Raw genomic sequence first — 23859 nt, 5'->3', positions numbered from 1 at the left:
CTCACACACACACACACACACACACACACACACACAGAGTCAGCAGCTGGAGGCAAAAGGACAGAAACAGAGGACAGCAGCACTAAGAAGGGAACTTTAAAAAGGAACACTCAATTATTTAAGCGTAGTCCTGATGTGTGTGACAGATGGTACTTAGTGAAAGGACAAGGGAGAGGGCTGCAGTCTGATAGTCTGAGATGAGGATTCTCTCAATGTCAACGTGTCAGGGAAACAACTGGAAAAATCCCCAAATATCATCTCAGTGATCTGGAGTATTCCCACTGCCGGAGCACATGTGTGTGCAGATGCAGACAGGTGACGTGTGCAGGTGCAGACATGGTGATGTGTGTGTGCAGTGGTGTTTATAACAGCAACAACGAAAGAGACTAGTGTCTATCATAGGACACTTGCAAAATGAAAAACAAACAAGAGACTTCAGTCAACAAAACTAGCCAGAGCCAGACACCTTTACTTTCAGCACTTGGGAGGCAGAAGCAGGCAGATCTCTGAGAGTTCCAGGTCAGTCAATACACTAAGTTCCAGGACAGCTGGAGCTATAGAGAGAGACCCTGTCTCAAAAACAAAAACAAAAACAAACAAACAAACAAACAAGACAAAACCAGCAACAGCAAACCAGCCAGAGCCTGGTGTCTTGGTGGGAGGAGCCTCAGCGGTGTGTAGCCAGCCAGGGCCACACTGTGTGAGCCTATCTCAGAACTAGACGAAAAGGAAAAATCCCAGTATGTGTAAGGCCCTGTATCTGACGGCCAGCACTGTAAGATTGTATTTATTTACATATTTTATTTAGTGTTTCGTTTTATTTCGAGATAGAGCTCACCATGTAGCTCCAGCTGCCAACATACTGACCACAAATGTGTAATTATGTCAGTATCAGCAATCGCTCTATAAAAGGGGATCTAAGGCACATACAAAAAGGAGACCTGGAAGAACAGAAATGTGGGCTGCTGAGATGACTCAGGGGGAAGGCACTGGTCACCAAGCCTGAGGACGTGAGTTCAATCCTCAGGACCCACATGATGGAAGAAAAGAAACAATTCTACGCATTGTCCTCTGACTCCACACATGTGCTGTGACACGTGTGTGCACCCTCAAATACTTACACAAGCAATTCACAAGTAAATGCAAAAAATAACAATAAAAATAGAAGCAAAACAGACAAAAACCTCCTGGGAGGAGGTTTGTGATTTTCATTCCCAAGCAAGAATGACTTTTCCTTTTCTCTTGAGATGGAGTCTTTCCTAGACTGCTTTCAAACTCTAGGCCCAGATGGTCCTCCTGGCTCAGTCTCCCAAGTAGCCTCAGACTGGAGATAAACTCGCCACTCCCGGCAAAGAATTACACTTTGTGGAGGAAGGGTGCTGAAATGGAGCAGAGTCCAGGGTTTTGCACACACCGCACTGGCACTCTGCCCTCAACCCTGTGAGAGTTACTTCGTGAAATAAGACATTAAATTCAGAAAACAACATCTTTCATTAAATCTTATTTTTGAAATAGCAGTGATGAAATGAACATGTTCTTCCTGACCATGAACCTACACAGTCATTTGCATGCACACATACACACAAATGCATATGATGCGCACGCACACATAACAAGAGTATGCATGCACACACGTAGGCATATAGATGCATACACATGTATGTCTATGCACATACACATGCATACATACACTTATACACACATACCCACACACTCACACACACCATACCCGCCCATGCATTCATACACACCTATATACCCACTGAAACACAAACAAGGAACACATATATACTTGTACATACACATACATGTATACATACATACACATGAACAGACACATGTACACATACATGCATTCACACATATTCATAGATACCTACATACAAACACACACACACACCCATACACACACATAAACTGGAACTCATATACACATGCATACATGCATGCACTCATGCACATTCATTTATACCCACACTCAAATACACATGCACACCCATTCACACACACTTGCACACACATAAACGCCGACACACACACACACACATGCACACACATAAACACCAACACACATACACACATGCACACACATAAACACCAACACACACACATGCACACACATAAACACCGACACATACACACATGCACTCACATAAACACCGACACATACACACATGCACACACACTTGCACACACACAAATACTGACACATACACACATACAAACACATTTGAACACACATACACACATGCACACACACCCCTTATGTGGTAGACATTGTGCTCAACACTCAGTATTTCCCGTTAGGTTCTGTTCCTCCTCACAGATGCAGCTTGTTAATGAATCTGCTGTTCGTGTGCCAACTGCCTAAACCCACTCAAGAGTTTGAAAACAACACGGCATGACGGTCCCATTGTCATCGCAGTCTCGGGCCCAGTCTCAGCGCAGAACCTAGCTCTCATTTGGAATTCTTACTCAATATCACTTCAGCTCCTTTCTGAAAAAAATCAAACCCTGGACACGGAGTGAGGAGTCCTCACGGCTGGCACAATGACTGCGCTCTCTACCATAGCACGGCTCTGATTTAACCAGTGCACAGCATGTTTCTCATTACTCCTTTTTCTTTATTTTTAAGCCGACATGAAAAAACAGCAAAGGTATATGTACATATTAATGGGGCAGCATGCAACCTTTTAGACAATGGTGAAGGGTCTCACCGTGGCTCTTATGCCTTGGTATGGTTTGTTTAGGATGCTATCACACTCTCCCAATGAAAAGTACAGGAAAGAAATTCAACGACTGTCGTAAAGTTATATAAGTCAGTGAAAGAAAGCACAGCTCTCCTCTGCGGAGCAGAGAGTCATTTCACACCACTCCCCACTGAGGTGAGCCACAAGGCTCTGAAGGCCGCCCCAACAAGCATCACATGGCAGCACCTCACTGGCACTGTGGAGAAGAACAGAGCTGGGAATAGCGTCTTTTAGTATGCTGAAGCCAATGAAATGTTTTCCACTCCACAGGAGAGGCAAGTTCTGCCCATGGCCTGTCAACATTTCCATGCAACTTTACTATCCTTGACTCAGTCATTAGAAAAGTAAGAGAATTGGCTGAGATGTGCAGCTCTGTGGTGAACCACGTGCAAATCCCTACCTTTGATTCCCTCCACCCCCGCAAAAGAAAGAGAGAGAGAAAGAAAGAAAGAAAAAAGAAAGAAAGAAAGGAAGGAAGAAAGGAAGAAAGGAAGGAAGGGAGGAAGGAAACAAAAAAGGAAGGAAGGAAGGAAGGGAAGAAAGGAGGGAGGGAAGGAAAAAGATATACGCCATGATTGGGGTGGAATCTACTTAGCACAATTTAAGTACAAGTCTTATTTGTTTATTTTGTTTGGGTTTTGCATTACTTATATGGTTTTGAGAAGGTGTATAGACCAGGCTAGACTCCGGCCTCACTCTCCTGAAAGCTAGCATTAGATGTATGTAATGTCTGGCTAAAGTCTAAATCTTTATTGTATCCTGTATTCCAGACACAATGCTAATTACCGTGAATATAAATATGAAAAAGACACCACCCAGCTTTTCATGAACTTCTGAGTGACTGGAAGGACCCAGTCATACAAGTTACTAAAACTACTGCATGGGTTTAAATAAAAAGTTAAGTTATGAGGAAAATCATGACAATTATGACTGAATGACCCTTTTGAAAAATATTCTTTATATTTTACTTTCTGTGTGTGCCGTGTGTGTGTAGTGTGTGTGCATGCACACATACTTGTGCCTGTGCCAGAGTGTTCATGTGGACATCAAAGAACAACTTGTGGCAGCAGGTTCTCTCCTCCCACCGCGTGAGCTCAAGGGACTGAACTCAGGTCGTCAGGCTTGGCAGCAATCACCTTTACCCGCTGAGCCATCTCACCAGACATTGGATTACTAATTAAATCCAACATTTAATATACCTACTCTTGTTTCTTAGATATTTAAAGTATATGTTTAAAGCTATCCCTTACTAAAAGGAATCAGGACACACTGGAAGAAGCTGATCGGGTTATAACACATACAAGAAATCATTGGCGTCCTGGAAGGAAGGAAATTATCAAAGTCTTAGAGTGGTCACATTGGATGGACTGAGGAATTAAAGTGAAGGGGTTCAACATGGCCAATTTGAGACAATTTCAGCAAAATAAATATAATGACAACTAACTATAAATTATTTAAATACATATGGATAATATCAATAGAATAAAGGTACAGGTGGGGGGTGTCTAACCTACAGAATATTCGCTGACAAATGTAAAGAAAAGAATAGAATTAGGAGAAAATAATCACTATGTTGCAACCTTAACACAATCACTAAGACATGTCAAAACCATTGATGATGGTCGTGGAAAAGCATGCTCAGATGAGAGCAAAGTTTTACCCCACAGGCAAAGTTATTAACTGTAAAGAGGAAGCCATACTCAAAGCTGACCTTCAACACCACTGCGCTGCCTGCCGCTCTGAGCTTCCAGGTGAGATGGGGGACATTTTACTGGAAAACTTGCCTGGCGTTTTAAATTCATTCTTTCTCAAAATGTGCACATTTCAAAGGATAAATGTATACACCAAGATTCAGGAAGGTCCCAGACTGGAAGAGAAAGACATTTATTAATAAAGAGCAACACTGAGCACAGGGTCAAAGGAACCTGACAGATCCTAAGGCAACCATCAAAAAATGCCTCAGACAAGGCCCAGTGATGTACGTCTTTAATCCAGCACTTGGGAAGCAGAGGCAGGTGGATTTCTATGAGTTCAGCTCTACATAATACACTCTGCCCAAGCCATGGATCCATGATGAGACTCTGTCTCAAAGAAAAAAAAAACCCACAGATATAAAATAAATGCCTCATAGTTACAAATGTGACTCAAACAAATGAAAAACAGTCTCAGAAAAAAAGGAAGATGGATATTTTAAAATGAAAATTTTATGATTGTAGCATGCAGTAACCAAATTCTAAGGATGATCTACTTACAGACAGAATGAGGAGCCATAGGAAATAATCAGCGAACTTGAAGATGAGTCCTTAGATCTCAGTCACCATGAGCAACAGAGGCTGATGGAAGAGGGAGACAAGGAGGTGGGAAAGAACATCCTTGAGGAGACCAGAAGAAGGATCTGACACTTGACATCAGGGCCAAGAACAAGGAGACAAGGTCAGAGCTCTTATGAACCCAGAATACAGTAACTAAAACATCCCAGGTTTGACAAAACAGATAAGACTATGCATCAAAATGCCAAAGCACAAGCCAAAGGCCCAAAGAGGTCCACCACAAGATTGATCAGAGATGAACAAAAAGGAAAAGAAAAAACAGACAAGGTTGAGACAACCCCTGCTTGAACTGTGGGAAGAAACAATGTGTTGGTGACAGTCAACAGAAACTGTGGGCTAGAAGGAAGCAACACACTTTTCAAATGTTGAAAGGAAAAATCTACCAAGCCAGAGCCCTATGAGCTTTTAAAAGTATACATTAGGAGTCAAAGAAAAATCAAGGCTGTCTGATATAATGGAAAACAGAGAGCAGGTTGCCAGAAGAACTACCCTAAAAGAAAGGGTGAGGCTCCGGGAAGGACATAGCACTGGGTTGTACCTCGCCTATACCCAAAAATATGTGCAACAGAAAATCCACTCAGTGAGAAAGAAACAATGAAGAGTATATACAAGGAAGAAATGGCAGGAAACAAAGTATATCCACAATCTAACCTCTAACCTCATGATTACTAAATGGCATTTAACCCTTGAGGGAAAAAAATCACAACTCTGATGTGTTCCTAAATTCCTGTACAGCAATAATAAATGAGGAAGGAAAGACAGGTGAATTTCCAACACATCCCTGCAGGAACAAAAGAATGGCGCCAGGGGAAGATATATTATGTACAAAGGTTATAGACCCAGCAACTACTAAAAATGCTGTGTAATGAGTTCATCAAAAATAACTCAGACATGGACTGGAGAGATGATGGCTCAATGGTTTAAGAACACTGACTGCTTTTCCAGAGGACCCAGGTTTGATTCCCAGCACCTATATGTGTCGGTCTGAGTACCGGACTGTATCCTCAGCAATCTCTGGCCCTGCAGGAGCCTTCAAGCGAAGGGGAGAAGGCTGTGCTACACAGAGTCAGTGAAGGGCTCAGCTAACAAGCAAGATGCAGAGGAGCTTCCAGCAGCTGAAGCTCTGGAAGAGTGATCTCTTCCCCAGGATGTGTTACAGCCCTTAGATGACAGATGCTCTCAGGCAATGGAGTGATTCTCACACATTTTATTCTTTCCAGATAGGATCTTATATACTTCTGAGGGGTGGGTTTGGGTCTGACAACAGATGCTTTCTACCGGTTTGGTCTGAGATGTTAGGGATGCCTTATCTGCATGTTAGGGATGCCTTGGGGGAGCTGCCCCTACACTACGGATGGCCACGACCCTCTCCATGGGGGCTGTGGTCACATGACAGGGACCTGGTGGGAAGCAAGTGAAGCTCCTACCATCCTTCCAGAGGTCCTGGGGCTTACAACCCGTTCAACCTTACTAAGTTTCCTGGCATAGTCCACTGTCCCACATATATGGATGCTCACACCTTCTGTAATTCTAGGACCAGGGGATTTGTCCCCTTCTTCTGGTCTCTGCAGGCACTGCACACACACAGTGCACAGCTATTCATACAGGTAAAACACCTGTACACATAAATTTTAAAAATGTCTAAGGACCAGGCAACTTTAAACCCAGCACTCAGGAGGCAAAGCCTGGCAGATCTCTGAGTTTGAGGGCAGACTGATCAACACAGAGAGTTCCAGGACATCCAGGGTTACATAATGATACTCTGTTTCAAAGCAAACTAACAAACAAGCAAAAAAAACTCAAATAGTCCACAGGAAGGAAAGAAAAAGAAAACAGACATTAAAATGGAAATCCAAGAACAAAGATTTAAATGAAAAGACAGGGTAGAGCGGAAGTGTGGAACCATCAACAAATATACATGGAAATGACTTTAAAAGAGAGTGATTGGCAAAGCAGATTTAAAAACATGTTTAAACAAACATCACCCTTTCCCCCATACGTGTAAACTGAATTTAAATTCTGTTTATGGGTGTGTGTGTGTGTTTGGGAAGCATGAACTAGAAAGCAGATCATGAAAGAAGGGAGAACTCCTAAGGGAGGTGCAAAATAGCAAGGGTAGTTATGTAAAATATGTAGTAAGCAGGCAGAGAAGGAAGCAGCTAGGGTGGGGCTGGGAGCATGCTGGGAAAGGGGAATGTAGAAAACAAAATGTAACAGTGTAACTGCACATACCGCTGAGGATGCTGGGGAAAACTTTGCTTGCTAACCTAAACAATTTAAAAAGGGGAAAAAAAAAACTGTAAGAAAGTCAGTTTAAACATCAGAGAGTAGATGAAAACAAAGAATGGTTAGTTGTATCTGCCTTATTGACGAAGAAAGCAGGGTAGCTAAGTTGATAACCAGCAAAATAGACTTCAAAGAAAAGTCCCAGAATTCCCATACAGCAGGTGTGTGGCACAGCCAAAGCAATGCAGACAGTTCAACACAGATGTGCTCTTCTTAAAGAGACAAGAGGCAGCGTCTCTAACAGGAATCCCAGCCCCACCTCGAGAATGTAGAAAGTCCAAAGTAAACTTAAAGCAAATAGAAGGAAATACTAAAATAAATGAATGAAATTGAAGAAAATCAAGGAGATTGCCAATTCTTTGATGATCAATAAAATCGGGAACCGTCTAAAGAAGAAAAGAGATAAGGGCTACCGTTATCAGAGAGAAATCATTCTAAGACCTCTGTATGAAAGATAATAGAGCAGAGCGACCGATTTGCATCTCAATTTGATGACTTGGGTGACACAGTTTAGTTCCAGATAAAAACAAATGACTGCCTCACCCAAGAGGGAAAAGGTCATTTTGAAATTCCTATAACTATCTTAAGACATTGCGAGTGTAATTTAAAAGCTCAAAAATAGAAACAGTAACCTTACATTTTTACAAATGATACACTAGGTAATTATGCCTCTTCCCCAACAAACAAAAAACATATATTTATATCTTCAGACAACAAGAGTTTTACTAGGACGCTAATTTCTTGAAAATATTTTAATTCCCCATTAAAGAAATCTCTGAGTCAAGAGATTCACTGAGGAAATTATAAGCATGTTTAAAGAATTCACTGTCTACTGGAAATGCTTGAGACAACAGAAGAGAACATGTTCTGCAGTTCTGCAGTTAGTGTCCCGTGATACTAGAATGTGATTCAAAGAACCATACAAAAATGAAAATATAAATAGGCCTCACAGATAAAATACAAACCTCCACAAATCCCTTAACAGACTATTAGCAAATGCAAGCAATACATAATAATAACATGCTGGGTTTACTCTAGAAATGAAGAATTGTGCCAGTATTGAAAGACCCATAAAGGCCGAGCGGTGGTGGCGCATGCCTTTAATCCCAGCACTTGGGAGGCAGAGGCAGGCTGATTTCTGAGTTCGAGGCCAGCCTGGTCTACAGAGTGAGTTCCAGGACAGCCAAGGCTACACAGAGAAACCCTGTCTTGAAAAAAAACAAAAAAAAAAAAAAAAAAAAAAAAAAAAAAAAAAAAAAAAAAAAAAAAAAAAAAAAAAAAAAAATAAACAAAACAAAACAAAAAACCAAAAAAATGAAAGACCCATAAATATAATCTCCTATATAAATGTGTTAAACATGGTAACTGACATGTTCGCCAACGGATAATGGGTTAATAACATGGGGTCTAGTCACACATGAGGGCTGGGGCTGCAGCTCAGTGGTAGACACTAGAATATTACCTCTCTGTATGAAGCAACTGCACGCTGGTACATGCTACAGCTCAGATGAACCCTGAAATTACTCAAGCAAGTGAAAAAAGCCAGTCAGAGGAGAACATAAACTCAGTTCCATTTATAGGAGGTGTGCAGAGTAAGGAAATCTACAGGGATGGAAGGAGGAGGAGCTGTCTGTGGCTGCACAGAGGGGGACGTGGATGTATCCATTTGCTGGGCAGCCAGAGAAAGGTACCTAAGCCTGGGAAGCTAGAGCAGTGGAGAGGCCTTTGCTCTTAGCTCTGAAAGCTAGAAGCCTGACATGACGGTGTCTGCCAGCTGGCTTCTTCAGAGAGCCATGAGGGAATTCCCAGGCCTCTTTTCATGGCTTGCATGTATGTATACACACATAATCATACAAAGTGTGAAAGCAAAAGAGGACAGGGAGCCCTGTGTGGACACGGCTGGCCGCCATTTTATTATCCAGTTTTCCTGTGAAACAGTGTCTTCTCCCTTATCAGCTCATCTTCCCTCTGTACATATCTGTGTCCACGTTTGGACTCACTCATTCTGGCCAATTCCTGTGCTCAAAGCAAAGTCTACTTTCAAGGGGGGAGGGGAGGAGAGGAGGGAGTCAGAGGGAGAGAGAGAGATGGGGGGGGGGAGGAAGAAAGAAATGAGAAGTAGAGGGGGAGAGGAGAGGAAGAGGAGAAGACGGGAGAGGGAGAGAGAGAATGTGAAGATAGTCCTGTTAAATGCTCACTGTGCAAGAATGAAGACCTGAGTTTGACTCCCAAACCTACACAAAAAGGCAAAAACACAGGCTGGAGAGATGGCTCAGTGAGTGGCGAACAGAACGTACTGCTCTTGCAGAGGGCCCAGCACCCATATGATGGCTCACAATCTTTCATAATTCTGGTCCAAGGGGGATCAGATGCCACTCTCTGACCTCTGAGGCCCCAGGCATGCATATAGTATGTACAGGTATATACACACGGTATATACATGAAGGCAAAACATTTATACACACAAAACAATTAACTCTAAAACACATTTTTAAAAAAATATCAAGCATAGTGGCTCTTGTTTGCAAAAATAGTGTTGGGGAGATAGAGGCAGGAGGATTCCTGGGGATTCCTGGCCAGCCAGAGCAGTCTAATTGAAGAGCCTCAGGCCAGTGAGAGACCTTGTTTGGAGCAGTTGGCAGTGGGGGACATATAACAAGGTAGACACTTGAGGAATGATACCTGAGGCTGACCTGTCCAAGTTTCTAGACTCTGTCGATGTGTGTATATATGTGTGTATGCTTATCTGTATATACATATGTGTATTTGTTGCATGTAGTTTTTGCTTTGTGTTCTTGGCCAGTCACATATGGGCACCCACCCAGGAGCTATCCCAAATCCAAAACCAGAAAACACACACACACACACAGAAAGAGAAGGAGAATCATGAATCATTGCATGGACACAAGCAATAGTCACTTCAATGTCTGTTTTCCCCATAAGATTGTGAGCACATCAGGCTACAACCAAGCGGTTCTCTTGAACCCTATTCAGGAGAAGCAGTTCAGTTGAGGGAACTTAGTAAGTACAGTTACTAACTGCAAGCCCAGAGATTTGCCACAGCTGGATCCCTCTATCATCTATATGTGTAGAAGGATGGAGTTAAAAGGAGAAAGGACCATGTACATTTAGCCAGGCAGTGGGAGGCACCCTTGGGAGTTTGCAACATGTTTCCTTCCTAATTTTTGCTTTGGAAAGTGGTGCCAATGTATGAGAGTCCACACCTTGAACCCTAGCACTCAAGTTACAGAGGCAGGTGGATTTCTATGAGTTTTAAGCCACCTTGGCCTAAATAGCAAATTCCAGGTCAGTTAGAGCAGCATAGTGGGACACCAGAGGGAGGGGGTTAGGGGGGTGGGAGAGGTGGTGGGGAGGAGGAAGAGGAGAAGGAGGAGGAAAAAGGAGGAGGAGGAGGAAGAGGGGGAGGAGGAGGAGGAGGATGAGGAAGAGGAGGAGGAGAAAGAGGAAGAGGAAGAAGAGGAGGAGAAGGAGGAAGAGGAGAAGGAGGAAGAGGAGGAGAAAGAGGAGGAAGAGGAGGAAGAGGAAGAGAAAGAGGAGAAGGAGGAAGAAGAGGAGGAGAAGGAGGAAGAGGCAGAGGAGAAGGAGGAAGAGGCAGAGGAGAAGGAGGAAGAGGAGGAGGAAGAAGAAGCAAAAGGAGAGGAGGAGGAAGAAGAAGAAAAAGGAGAGGAGGAGGAAGAGGAGGAGGAAGAAAAAGAAGAGGAAGAGGAGGAAGAGAAGGAGGAAGAGGAGGAGGAGGAGGAAGGAGGAAGAGGAAGAGAAAGAAGGAGGAAGAGGAAGAGAAAGAAGGAGGAGGAGGAAGAAGAAAGAGGAGGAGGAGGGAGATGAGGAGGAGGAAGAGAAGGAAGAAGAAGGGGGGGAACCAGGATCCTACCCCTCACCTGGGACTACCCCAGCACCACTCTCCAAAGCAAAAATTAGGAAGGAAACATGTTGCAAACTCCCACAGGTGCCTTCCACTGCCTGGCTAAATGGAGGCTACAAAATGTTTATAGGAGAAAGAGAGGGAGAGGTGGTAGGGAGGGGAGAGGTGGGGAGGAAGAAAGTAAAAGGGAGAGAGGGAGAGTGGGGAGAGAGAAGTGGATGGTGCAGAGAATCTAGGGTGCAGAGCTGGTGAGTTCACTTTGACTTGCTTCTCTGTATCCTTAGTGCCTGCCACAGAGCTGAGCAGCTCTGGAAGGAAGATGGCGGGTACTGAGATAGCTAACAATGTCTATGGAAATGCACGAACAGCACTGCTAGATCAGACTGGACCTGCCCCACATGGACCCACACAGAGACAACGAGAATGGATGAACACGGATAGAGACCACAAAGCTAAGGAAACAGTAAGAAATCAAAGGCTAGGAAGACAGGAGAACAGGCAACCAGGCAGCTGCCAGAGCTACAGCACCGGACCACTGCCCACACTGCGCCACGGCCCGAGAGAGACTGGGACACCAGGACGGTGCTGCACAAGAAGGGACCCACAGCCACACAGGTCAAGTCTAAGCAGGTCATCTTAGCAGCTCAGCGACGAGGAGAAGATGTGGAGACATCCAAGAAATGGGCTGCTGGCCAGGACAGGCAGCATTCCATCACTAAAACACAGCCAAGCTAGACCTAGACCAGGAGACAGAGGAGCTGCATCATGGCAGGGTGACCCTAAAGGTAGGCAAAGTGATCCAGCAGGGTCCGGCAGAGCAAAGGCTTGACACAGAAGGACCTGGCCACGAAAATCAATGAAAAGCCACAAGTCATCGCAGACTATGAAAGTGGACGGGCCATCCGAAATAACCAAGTTTTGGGCAAAATTGAGAGAGCCATTGGCCTCAAGCTCCGGGAGGAGGACATCTGGAAGCCTATCAAGACGGGGCCGAAGGTGAAATGAACACAAGCCTCGAAGCCAGTGGTTCAGACTGAGCTCTTCTGGCTGGTCCCCCAGGACCACCAGCATGCCATGAGTCTCCTCACATGGTCAAACAGAACACGGGGGTCAGGCCTGTGTGCCCCCTCAACCATAACTGCTGTCAAACAAAGCAAAACCTTGCAAAGTGAAGAAAAAAATAAATAAAGACAGGGAACATTACAAACTGAGGCTGTCAGCCATGAGACAAGTAAGTTCTACCCAGCATCTCCCAGGGTATGGCTATGAAACTCTCTTCTTATTAGAACACTGTATTCAACTAATATATGTCCTAATGTCAAATATTTTGCCATTTCTGGAATGAAACCTATGTCGTCCAGGTTTCTGGCCCTTTGATATTCAGGATCCTGGTGCACACACTGTCTGGAAACTTCCCCGAGGCTTACTTTTATGGGCTTCTGCTCTTCCTACCTGGGTTACTGCTACATCGTAAATCAATCATGATGCTTTTGTGTTTCCTTATGTTGTGACACATTTTAACAGCAGAAGGCTTGTCATCATCAGGCTCAAGTACGTAAGTGTAAGCGTCAGGATCATGTGTCCGGGTCTTTGTTACAGTCTCACTTTTGACAACTCATTGTTCCCTTTGTGTCTAACCCAATCCCCCCTCAAGACCACACAAGGATGAGAACCCTGAACTCACCATCCAGCCACACTGAAGTACACAAAAGGCCTTGCCCTATCTCACCAAGCTCCTCCCCGGCTCTCAGGACGTGTTCTCTGGCATACCCTGCTCCCAGCTCCTACTTTGCTAGCCGTGTGTTCACCCTGTCCTTCCTCATCTTCTCATCCTCTTTGTAACTGACTGACTCTCTCTCATCCGTCTTCTGACCAGACATTTAGCTTAAGAGTATTTGTGTCTTATCCTTTGCGGTGGCCTTAGCACCAGCCTTGTAGTGGACATTTATTATGTATTTATTAGCACAGTATTATAGGCTTTAAACATCCCCAGTACAAAAATCTAAAATCCAAACTCTCTTATTTTGAGTGCTAGCATGATACCACTCCTGGAAAATCCCAAGCCTGATCTTATGAGACACACTAAGACTATAGAAAGCCATCTTCATGTGGTGAATACAAGGTACACATGAAACATACATGAATTTCAAGACTTAGTTCTTGCCATCAAGATGGCTCCTATATGTGCAACTACTTCAGTATTAAAAGCATTTCAGGTAAGGGTTTCTCAAACTGTAAATAACCTTGACCTTAGCAACTAAAGAGGAAGAAAAATCCTAGTGTGCTCTCAGGGGCAGGTAGCATGGTGCGGGCCATCTGGAGAACAAGGTGGCAGAACTGGCTACATTAACACAGTTGTCCATCAGGATCCACAGAGAACCCCACCTCTCCAGTCTTACTACACACATGCCAAGACACACGGGTGCTAAAGTCCTCAAGTAAAATGGTGTCAGATTATTGGCCGCCCCTGGTGCGATGCAATGCTCTGGAACTGGTGTTGTGTTTCAGGAATAAAGCTAAGGAGAAACAGCTATACATTCTTAGTAGAGATAGGATGTCTTAAGGATTTGGATTTTTGGATTTTTGGGTTTGGTTTGTTGTTGTTTTGGTTTTTTGTTTTTCATCCACAATTGGTTGAACTTTTGACTACAGAACCTACGAATACAGAAGAGTAAACTGCAGGTGTGTCATAACGAGGCAATACTGTTCTTCTGTCTAAATCCCAGAGCAATCCCCCCACAAATCCCTATGAGGACGGTGTAGCTTCACTCAGCATTGTTTGTGAGACCTGGGAGTGGGAACAAACTGAATGTCTATCCACAGGAGAGCACCAGGCAGAGGCCTGGCAACCCCAAAGCCACAGGAGAGGCTGGGGAGGGACAGCAGGCATGGTGGAGAACGCCAGAAGAACTGGGATAAAGTCTTCAACGTTACCCCTGTTATACAATTACACTTGGGTGTTTTAAATTAAAGGTGTGGTAGAGCAGGCTTGTAATCCTGGACCTTGAAATGCTGAGGCCGGAGGATTACAAAGTCAGGGCAAGTCTGGGTTACACAATTGGGTTTCAGAACAACATGAGCTATGATTTACATAGTAAGATCGTGTGTATGTGTATGTGTGTGTATGTGTATTGTGTGTGTGTGTGCATGAATGTGTACATGTGTGTGTTAAGATAAAAAAAATGCACATAGAATGGTACCTTTTAAAGTATATGTGCAGCAAAAATGTATACATTAAATACATTAGAGTTGGTTGAGTGTGGGAGTAAGGATGGGGCAGACGGACAAACTGAAATGAGTAAGCATATGAACCAATGAGTGAAGGAACTAGCGAAACGAGAGAGGGAAAACTGCTAAGACCAAGAATATGATTCATTCCGTTTCCCATGGTGAGTACGAGTCATTCTGTTTGCCAAGTCTACAGTCTGAAATCCCAGGGGGACAGTCTGTAACTAAACACCCAGAACAGAGAGACAGGAAGTCAAGTTGACATTAATCCCATCAAAGGTCAGATGGCAAAGGTTTCCTCCTATTCTGCAGGCTGACTCTTCACTCGGTTAATTCTTTTGCTCTGCAGAATTGGGGGGAAGGGACAGGAAGGGGGTCTCTCTATATTGAAAGGATCTCTCTATGTAGCCCTGGCTGCCCTAGAACTTGCTATGTAGACCAGACTGGCCGTAAACTCACAGAGATCTGCCTGCCTCTGCCTCCCAGTGGTTAAAAGTATGTGCCAGCGAACCCAGCTAAACTTTTTTTTTTCCTGCCCGCTCTAGCCCTGCTCACTCCAACCCAGCTCGCTCCAGCCTATTTATTTATTATATATAAGTACACTGTAGCTATCTTCAGACACACCAGAAGAGGGCATCAGATCTCATTACAGATGGTTGTAAGTCACCATGTGGTTGCTGGGATTTGAACTCATGATCTCTGGAAGAGCAGTCAGTGCTCTTAATCGCCGAGCCATCTCTTCAGCCCCGCCCCACTCCAGCAAAACTTTTTAATTTCATGTCATTTCAATTTGTCAATCCTTGGGCTGTTAGAGTCCTATTCAGAAAGTCACTGAAGGCCTGGGTGGTATTACAGGCCTTTTATTCCAGCACTTTGGAGGCAGAGGCAAGTGGATCTTTGTGAGTTCAAGATCAGCTTGGTCTACACAGCAAATTCCAGGCCAGCCAGGACTACATAGTGAGACCCTGTCTAAAATTTTTTTAAAAAGAAGAAAATTTCAGGTCTTTTGATACATTCTGAGTTGACTTTTATACAAACTGAGAGAAGGGACTCAGACTTCTGGGTCTGGATATACAATTTCCCAGCACTATTGGGAAAAGGTTGTCTTTTCAGAACATATATATGTATCTAACATATTAAGTATAGAAAACTTAAAAACTTAAACCCAGAAGGATGAATAGCCAATCTGGAAATGGGTAAATTAACTAAGCAGACATGTTTGAATTCAAGACAGTAAAAACACAAAGCAATAAATACAGTGCAAATGTTCATCATCTTCCAAAATGTTTCTAATTTTATCCACTATTAGTGTAAAAGACTGCGTGCATATGATGAGAACAAATGTGTACACAGTGCCCATCAGAGGACAGGACAGCTTTGTGGAGTTTGTTTTCCTCTTCCTTTGTAGGTTCTGGGGGTCAGACTTAGTCATCAGGCCTGGGCAGCAAGCACCTTTACCTGCTGAGCCACCTCGTCTGGCCATGTTTATCAACTTTAGCCCTGAGAGAAAAGTAAATAAGAAGTATGCTGAGATTGCCTCTCAATTGCCTCTCATCCCAGACAGAGTGGTCATCACCAGAGAAACAAAAAATAGCAATGTCAGCACAGATGTGAGGGGAAGGGGGCCTGTACAGAACACTATGGGAATAGAAGTTAGAGTAAATGCTTTGGAAATTTGTGTGGAGCGTCAGGAACAAGGATGTGGCCCATCCTGACAGAATCAACCTCAACATTCAGTATGAACATCTACGTACCCATGCTCACAGGACACTAGTCACGATAGCCAAATCACAGGCACAGCCTAAGTGCCCATCCATCAAATATGGTATATATGCACAATGGAGTATTAGTCAGTTATTTAAAAGGGGGTGAAATCATGTTATTTGAAAGAAATACATGAAATTAGAGATCATCAGCCAGGCAGTGCTTTAATCCCAGCACTCGGGAGGCAGAAGTAGGTGGATTTCTGAGTTCCGGTTTAGCCTGGTCTAGAGAGCAAGTTTCCAGATAGCCAGGGCTACACAGAGAAACCTTGTCTCAAAAACAGACAGAAAAGGACAATTTCTTTTTCTTTGTGTGCCTATTCTCAAATTGGGTTGGCAAGTGGGGGACACCCAAGTAGAAGGGAAAGTGTTGGAGAGGTGGAAAGGGACGAGGGTGAAGGAGGGATAACAGACGAACAAGAGAACATGATTTAAAAATCATGTATTTTATATACATATTAAAATGTCTCAATGAAAACTGTTATTTGGGCCAATGAGATGAATCAGCAGGTAGAAACATTTGTCAGCAAGCCTGAAACCTGAGTTCACTTTCTGGAGCTCACATTGTCCAATAAGAGAACCAACTTCTACGAGATGTCCTCTTATCTCTACACATATGCCAAGCCATGCTCGAGAGTGCACATGCACGCGCACATAAATAAATCAATGTAATTTTAAAATTGCTTTTAAAACTGACTTTAGCCAGTTGTAGCGTTACATACCTGCAGCCCAGTACTCAGCAGAGATAAAAGGATCACTGGGACTTCAAGGCCAGAGATGGGTATGGTGGTGCACACTTTTAGCAACATTTTGATCCCAGAGGCAAGGGTGTCTTAGTTAGGGTTCTACTGCTGTGAACAGACACCATGACCAAGGCAACTCTTACAAGGACAACATTCAATTGGGGCTGGCTTACAGGTTCAGAGGTTCAGTCCATTGTCATCAAGGCAGGAGCATGGCAGCGTCCAGGTAGGCAGGGCACTGGAGGAGCTGAGAGTTCTACATCTCGTTCCAAAGGCAAACAGGAGAAGATTGGCTTCTAGGCAGCTAGGATGAGGGTCTTAAAGCCCTCGACCTCAGTGACACACCTACTTCAACAAGGCCACACCTCCTAGTAGTGCCACTCCTTAGACCAAACATATTCACACCACCACGAGGGGCAAGCTGGATCTCTGTGAGTTCAAAGCCAGTCTGATCTCCAAAAGGAAGTTCCAGGCCAACTAGGGCAACATATTAAGCCCCTGTCTCAAAAAAGAAATAGAGGAGGACTAGAGAGATGGCTCAGGGGTTAAGTGTACTGGCTGCTCTTCCAGAGGACCTGGGTTCAATTCTCAGTATCTACGTGGCCGTTCACACAACTGTCTGTAACTCCAGTTCCAGAGGATCTGACACCCCACAATCACAGATATACATGCAGGCAAAACACCAATGCACATGAAGTAAAAATAAAATTAAAAAAAAAAGAAAAAAAGACATGGAGGGAGGGAGGAAGGGAAGGAGGAGAAAACCACTACTCTGTACAATTAATATACAGAGATTTTTAAAAAGTATGATTTGACAATCTAAGCCCATACTTAAGTTATATGACCTCAAAAGGCCTCTCAAAGGCAAACATTTAATTATACCACCTGCTGCAGACAGAACCCAGACAACCTTCACCGACAATGCCAGCTTACAGCTTTAAATCACCATCCTCAGCACAAAGCAAAAATCAGGTGTATGGTACACAAGGGACAGCAAGGCGAGAGCCTGCTCTATCAATTAACACCAGTAAGCACCACTGTTTAAGTCAAAAGAGACACAGGGCATGCAACTAGGTATGTGACCTAGGCCAGCAGGTTGTTCTTCAGTGATAGGGTCCTGAGAGGACCAGGAGATCAGAAGATTAAGAGACAAGTTTGGGACCCGGAGGTCTTGAACCCGCTATGTCTTATGCCAAGCAAACTTCTTAAGGTACAGCATCTTACATACTATTTCCAGGGCAGAGTTGGGACAAGGTCAGCAGGAATTATCATATAATGAGACCAACTCAGGGAAAGCTAATCAAACAATGCTGCACAAGAGGAACACGGAACACGGGGTATCTCAAGAACATTACAGACTGAGAACAAAGCAGCCATGGGACTGATAACCACATAGGATTTCCCCATATGGTGGAAAGAGTTGGGTTCTCCAGATCTGAAGCCACTGCTCCCCCAAGGCCCTGGCTTCAGGCCATTGCCAGTTCTGCCAAGCATGTGCCTGGTTTTAGAGAATGAACAGTGTTCTTTCTCTGTATACAGAGCCTCAGGGAAAAGCTCCCAAGGCCCTGGTCCCAGGCTATTACTGGCTCTGCCAAACATGCTACTGGTTTTAGATGTTCTCTCTCTATACAGCAAGGCCACAGGGAAAGCCTCTGTTGATCAGTCTACCCCTCCAACAGCTATGACCTGTCGCTCAGTCCTCAAGGATCCCCAATATGCCGAGCCATCAAACGTAGACAGAGAGATACAACCACAAAAGGGGAGAGAGGAGATGCCACATGACCAGAGAAGAAGGACAGAGAGATGTCATATGACCAGAGACAGAGCCAAAGTGTGGATGAGTAGAGATCATGAAGGGGTTTGGGGGGGCAATCAAACAATGGAAAAGATGTGACCGAAGCTGCAGACCTCTGTGCTGGGCGATCCTCTTGAAGACACAGTAGCCATTAAAGGGGGAGATCACTTTTAAATGCCAGCTCCTCCGTGCTCTACACAACATGTGCCACACTCTGGAATTTTTTCCAAGCCAAGAAATTGTTCTTTAATCATACTTTGTGTCTTGTTTTGCTTTTTCTTGATGCTGGGGATCAAACATAGGACCTCACACATGAGAGGCAAGTGTTATATCTCGCAACATGTTGGGAATTATGACCCCCAACATAGGCACTAATCTTTGCAAGTATTACTATTCACATCTAGATAGGTACAAATGTTTCTCTCTTCTTGGGGTGAAAAACACTTGGTCATCTACCAGAAGTCACTTCCAAGCATCCTGTATACATGTTTCTTTGAAGAAAGTAGGAGAGAACTTTTGCAGAGAAGTCAATATAATACGGCCTGAGCCTGCTGCTCTTTTTTTTTTTTTTTTTCCAATTTTTCAAGACAGGGTTTCTCTGTGTAGCCCTGGCTGTCCTGGAACTCATTTTGTAGACCAGGCTGGCCTTGAACTCAGAAATCCGCCTGCCTCTGCCTCCCAAGTGCTGGGATTAAAGATGAGGACTACCACTGCCCGGCTGAGCCTGCTGCTCTTTAAAGGGCCCTTAAAAGACAAACTTGCCATCATCAAAGAAAAGGAATGAGAACAAATGATGCTGGGGGGCATAGGAATATAGGAACCCTTCCTTCTTCAGGGTTAGTAGGAATGCTAGCTGATACAACCACTATAGAAGTCAGTGTGGAGGCTGCCCCGCAAAACACTAACAAACAAACAAACAAACACAGGGACGAAGAAAGGTCTCAGAAGTTTAAGAAGGCTGATTGCTCTCCCAAAGGGCCAGGGCTCAACCTGAAGCATCTACATGGTGCTTCACAAGCATTTGTAATTCTACTTCCAGGCAATCCAAAACTCTTCTGGCCCCTGTGTGCACCAGACATGCACATGGTGCCCAGACGAAACATGTATACACATAAAATAAAAGGTGTTTTAAATACTACACACAGAACTACCACACACCCCAGCTATGCCTCCTGGACATATACCCTAACGACCCTCTATCCTACCAGAGACACTTGCCTATCCTTACGGCTCTACTCACAACAGCTGGGAAATGAAACCTAGAGAATATATTAAGTAAGGAGACTCAGGTTCAGAAAGACAGACACTGTGTGTTCTCTTTCACACATGGATTCTAGCTTCTCACTTTTCCATGTTTATTGGGAATGAGTGGAGTGTGGGTGAACACCAGGCAATACTAATGGGACCCGGGAGAGGGGGAAGAAGAGGTCACCAGGGTAAAAGAACAAATACGGCAAGAAAGTCAAGGGAGATAAGGAAACTGCAGGATTTAAACCAGGAGAGGGTACAGGGAGGCTTGACCAAACTTACATATAAAAAAAAAAACCAAGGAAATTTGTTACACTGTATGCAAATTAAAAGGTAAATAAAAGGCAACGTTGACTCTAAATGGCACTTGGGAAGGTAGAGGACAGTAGAGTTCTCACCATCTATCTGGTAAGAGCATAAGGGTTTTTGTTTCCAGGGATTTTGAGGCAGGTTTCTCAGTGTAGTCCTGGCAGACCTGGAACTTACTGTGTAGACCAGGCTGGCCTTACACTTAGAGATGCACCTGCCACTGCCACAGTGATTAGAGGTGAATTCCGCCATGCCAATGGCCAACTTTTGTAGCCACTAGTCTATACTAGAAACACAGCTTTCTTCTGGGCTGGAATGGGTTATCTGATGGACAGGAATCTACACAACCAATCCCTAGAACCCACCCGCCTTAAGGCTGGGTATGAAGTGAGCTTCCCAGGTAGACATCAGTTCACAGCTCCCTGCTGGGGAGTTGAGCACATCTTACATGACCAACGGGGAGAAGACTTTTGGCAACTGGGCCTGGCTCCTCCAGACATGGCTCTGCACACCTCCCCCGCCCTCTTTTAGTGTTTCTTGGTGACCTCTTACTGAAGTAAAGTATGGCCATGCTGAGTTCTGTGAGCCATGGTAAATGAATCACCAAATCTGCAGGCGGCCTTGGGTCCCAGGAGAAATAAATTCAGAATAAAAGATTTGGACCAAGATGATGGACTAAGCGTATCCTCCTGCCTTTCAAGTGGCTTCACATTACCTAGAATAACAGAAGTATTATTTTTAAAACACTCAATCGATAGTAAACCTAGAAAACAGGAAACATTGCCAGTGGCCAACTTAAATGCCTAAGGCATTCCAGCAATGTTAAGAGTCCTCAGAACCAGGCAATCTGGGCAAACCACTAGACCACACTATGAACTTAGGACCAGGCTGTCAGGCAATGAAAAACAATAGCATCATCCAGGTTCCAAATATGTAGAAAGAGAGACAAGGATAGAAGCTAGCCACCCAGTCACTAGGAAACAGCAGCTGGGATGGCTGGGAGTGTTAGAACCTTCCCCCATAGCTTGAGTCACCCACAGTCCACCAAACACTCCACGCACGAGCCCACTCAACAGCATATGACGACACTTCAGCAATCTTGAGAGGAGGCCCCAGCAAACAGAACAGGCAAGGAAACAAGAATCATCAAACTCAAAGACAAGATGCTCTTGCTTGAGTTCTTGGTTGAACACAGACATCTTGGGTCTATGCTTGGATTCCTACAAGCTCTTGCTTGAACACACACATCTCTAATCTCAAATAGAATCTGATAGTGGTGATAGGTACCCAGGCATGAAGGACAAGATTCTACAGGAATGCAGATGGCAGCAGCCAAAGTCTAGGAAGGAAAGGGGCTCAGCATGATGGCAAGGAAGGCAATGTCCAGAGTGGGCCTTTCACAGCTTACAGGAGTTACCCGAGTCACTGTCTGGAAATCTAAGAGTATTCTCTGTGTCATCACAGATCTAGATGACCACAAGAGTCCTGCTTTAGATACCTATATAATGTTAGGGGAAGCCAAGCACAGATAGCAGCTGAGAAATCCAAACTTGAAGGGGAAGCTGTTTCAAACATACAAGAAAATTAGCAGAATGAAGAGGAAGAGGCTGATGAAAACTCCTGTGTGCGCGTGTGTGCATGTGCGTGTGTGCATGTGTGTGTGCGTGTGTGTGCGTGTCATAGAACAGGTAGAGTCACAAGCAAATGCATGGAGAGAGAGCAAAGGAGCCCTGAGGAGCAACAGGACAGATGTATAAAAGCCGCGGTGCAACAAACAGTACAGATGTATAAACGCTGCGGTTAACAATATAACCATCTGAAACACGCCACGGTTAACCACATAACCATCTGAAACAAAGACCCTTTGATAGTGTTTCAGAGGGTCTCAGCATGGTTTGAAATCTGAGCTGTTTGAAAACATCTCAAAGAAGAGGCTACAAACACTAGGAATCACCACATTCTGCTTGGAGGTTGCTGGGGGTTTATTTGCCGTATTTCCCACAGGCCAGACACTACCGCTGAGCCACATCCCCAGCACATGCTGCTGGGTTTCTCTTGTTTTTGTTTTGTCTGGTTGTGTATCTACATGTGTTTGGGGGTTTTTGTTGGTTTGGGGCTTTTGTTGCTGTTGTTTCGAATTTTGGAAACAGAAAATCTTCGTGGCTCATACTGGCCTTGAATGTCTGGGCGCAAGCAATCTCCCACCATCATCTGACTGTTCAGTGAAGTGTGTCAAGGGTCCAGAAGACAAAGGACTCCCCACTGTCTCAGAGCTTCAGCTCAGCTCAGTATATACTGCTGACATGGTCCACTTGATCTGTCTTCCAGCACAGGAGCCGGAGAGTGACTTGGCAGACTGTGTTCTTCCAGGGGACTAAGGCTCACTTCCAGCCCCCACATGGTGACTCACAACTATCTTTAACTGCAGTTTCAGAGAAGCCAACACCTGCTTCTGGCCTCCATGGGTACCAAGTGCATACCTGGCACACAGACACACATGTAGGCAAAACACCCATACACATAAAATAAAACAAAAAAAAATTTTTTTAAAAAGTGAGGGCTGGCAATAATATGACCTAATGGATAAAAGTACCTACCATTAAGCCTGACCACCTGAGTTTGATCCTAAGGGCATAAGTGGTAGGAGAGAGCTGACTCCCACAAGTTCTCCTCTAACCTTTCCCTGCATGGTCACACAAATAAATAAAATGTTACAGGTTTTGGGGTTTTGTTTTTTTTTAAAGAATGGAAATAAAGAATCTGGTTGGCTCTTCCAGGGCTGTCTGGCACATCATTACCAATGAAAATGCCATGCTGTGAAAATTTATTATTTAGTAAATCCTGACACTGGGGAAAGACACGAGCGTGCTTGTCAGTGTTTCTGAGCGCACGGGCATGCGCATGCCACAAGTGCTGCTGAACACCGACAGCATTATACAGGAAGTGTGATGGGAGATAAAGATGGTGGGAGTGGTCCTGGGCCTATTCACGCCAAGTGAATTCTACTCCTAGGATTCACTCATGATCAACAGAAATGCATGCATTCATCCAACAAAAGGTAAGCGCTAGACCGTTTACAGCAGCACTGCCTGCAAACCACCCACATGGGTCATAGTAGGATGGCTATTTATTGTATGGATGCACACAACCTGCATAGTAGGCCTTTTTCCTCTATGCACAATGTGCTCACCTCCCTGCCATATTAGAACAGAGAATAACACAGCCTGGTAGCCATGACAACACCTGAGCAAAACAGTACCGGGATAGCCAGGTCTATGGTGACAGTAATGGAGATCCTGACATTCTGTTTAGATGGAGGAAGGGGAGGTCATGGGTCTTCACTGGGGAGTCCATCTATTAACTCTTTCCTGCCCTCCTCCAGATGCGGTGGTTTTGAAGTTGAAAGTGGGGGTTCATTAAACATCATCCATGAAGCCAGCATCCATAATGGAGTGGAGCTTAGTGTGGTCCAGCTGTTTTGGGGTTACCTACACTCCTGCAAGTAACCCCTTACTATAAGTTAG

The 23859-nt window shown here is 44.3% G+C and overlaps 1 protein-coding gene and 1 pseudogene across 4 annotated transcripts in view; one reads left to right on the top strand and one right to left on the bottom strand.

The window, feature by feature from the left end:
- Specc1 (sperm antigen with calponin homology and coiled-coil domains 1) overlaps positions 1-23859 on the bottom strand; it is a 293053-nt gene that overhangs the window by 243959 nt on the left and 25235 nt on the right. Inside the window, exon 1 of one of the 4 annotated variants that reach the window (XM_031353956.1) lies at positions 16963-16980. The exons of the other annotated variants lie outside the window; for them this stretch is intronic. The gene's annotated coding sequence lies outside the window, so the exon portion shown is untranslated. Of the gene's footprint in view, positions 1-16962; positions 16981-23859 lie in introns of those variants that run through there. 4 annotated transcript variants of the gene reach the window in all.
- LOC116078674 lies at positions 4369-12254 on the top strand (annotated as a pseudogene).

The sequence above is a fragment of the Mastomys coucha genome, unplaced genomic scaffold, assembly GCF_008632895.1.
Source record: "Mastomys coucha isolate ucsf_1 unplaced genomic scaffold, UCSF_Mcou_1 pScaffold5, whole genome shotgun sequence".
Classification (NCBI taxonomy): Eukaryota; Metazoa; Chordata; class Mammalia; order Rodentia; family Muridae; genus Mastomys; species Mastomys coucha.
Note: the sequence above shows the minus strand (reverse complement) of the source record. Positions and strands in the feature narration are given on the sequence as shown.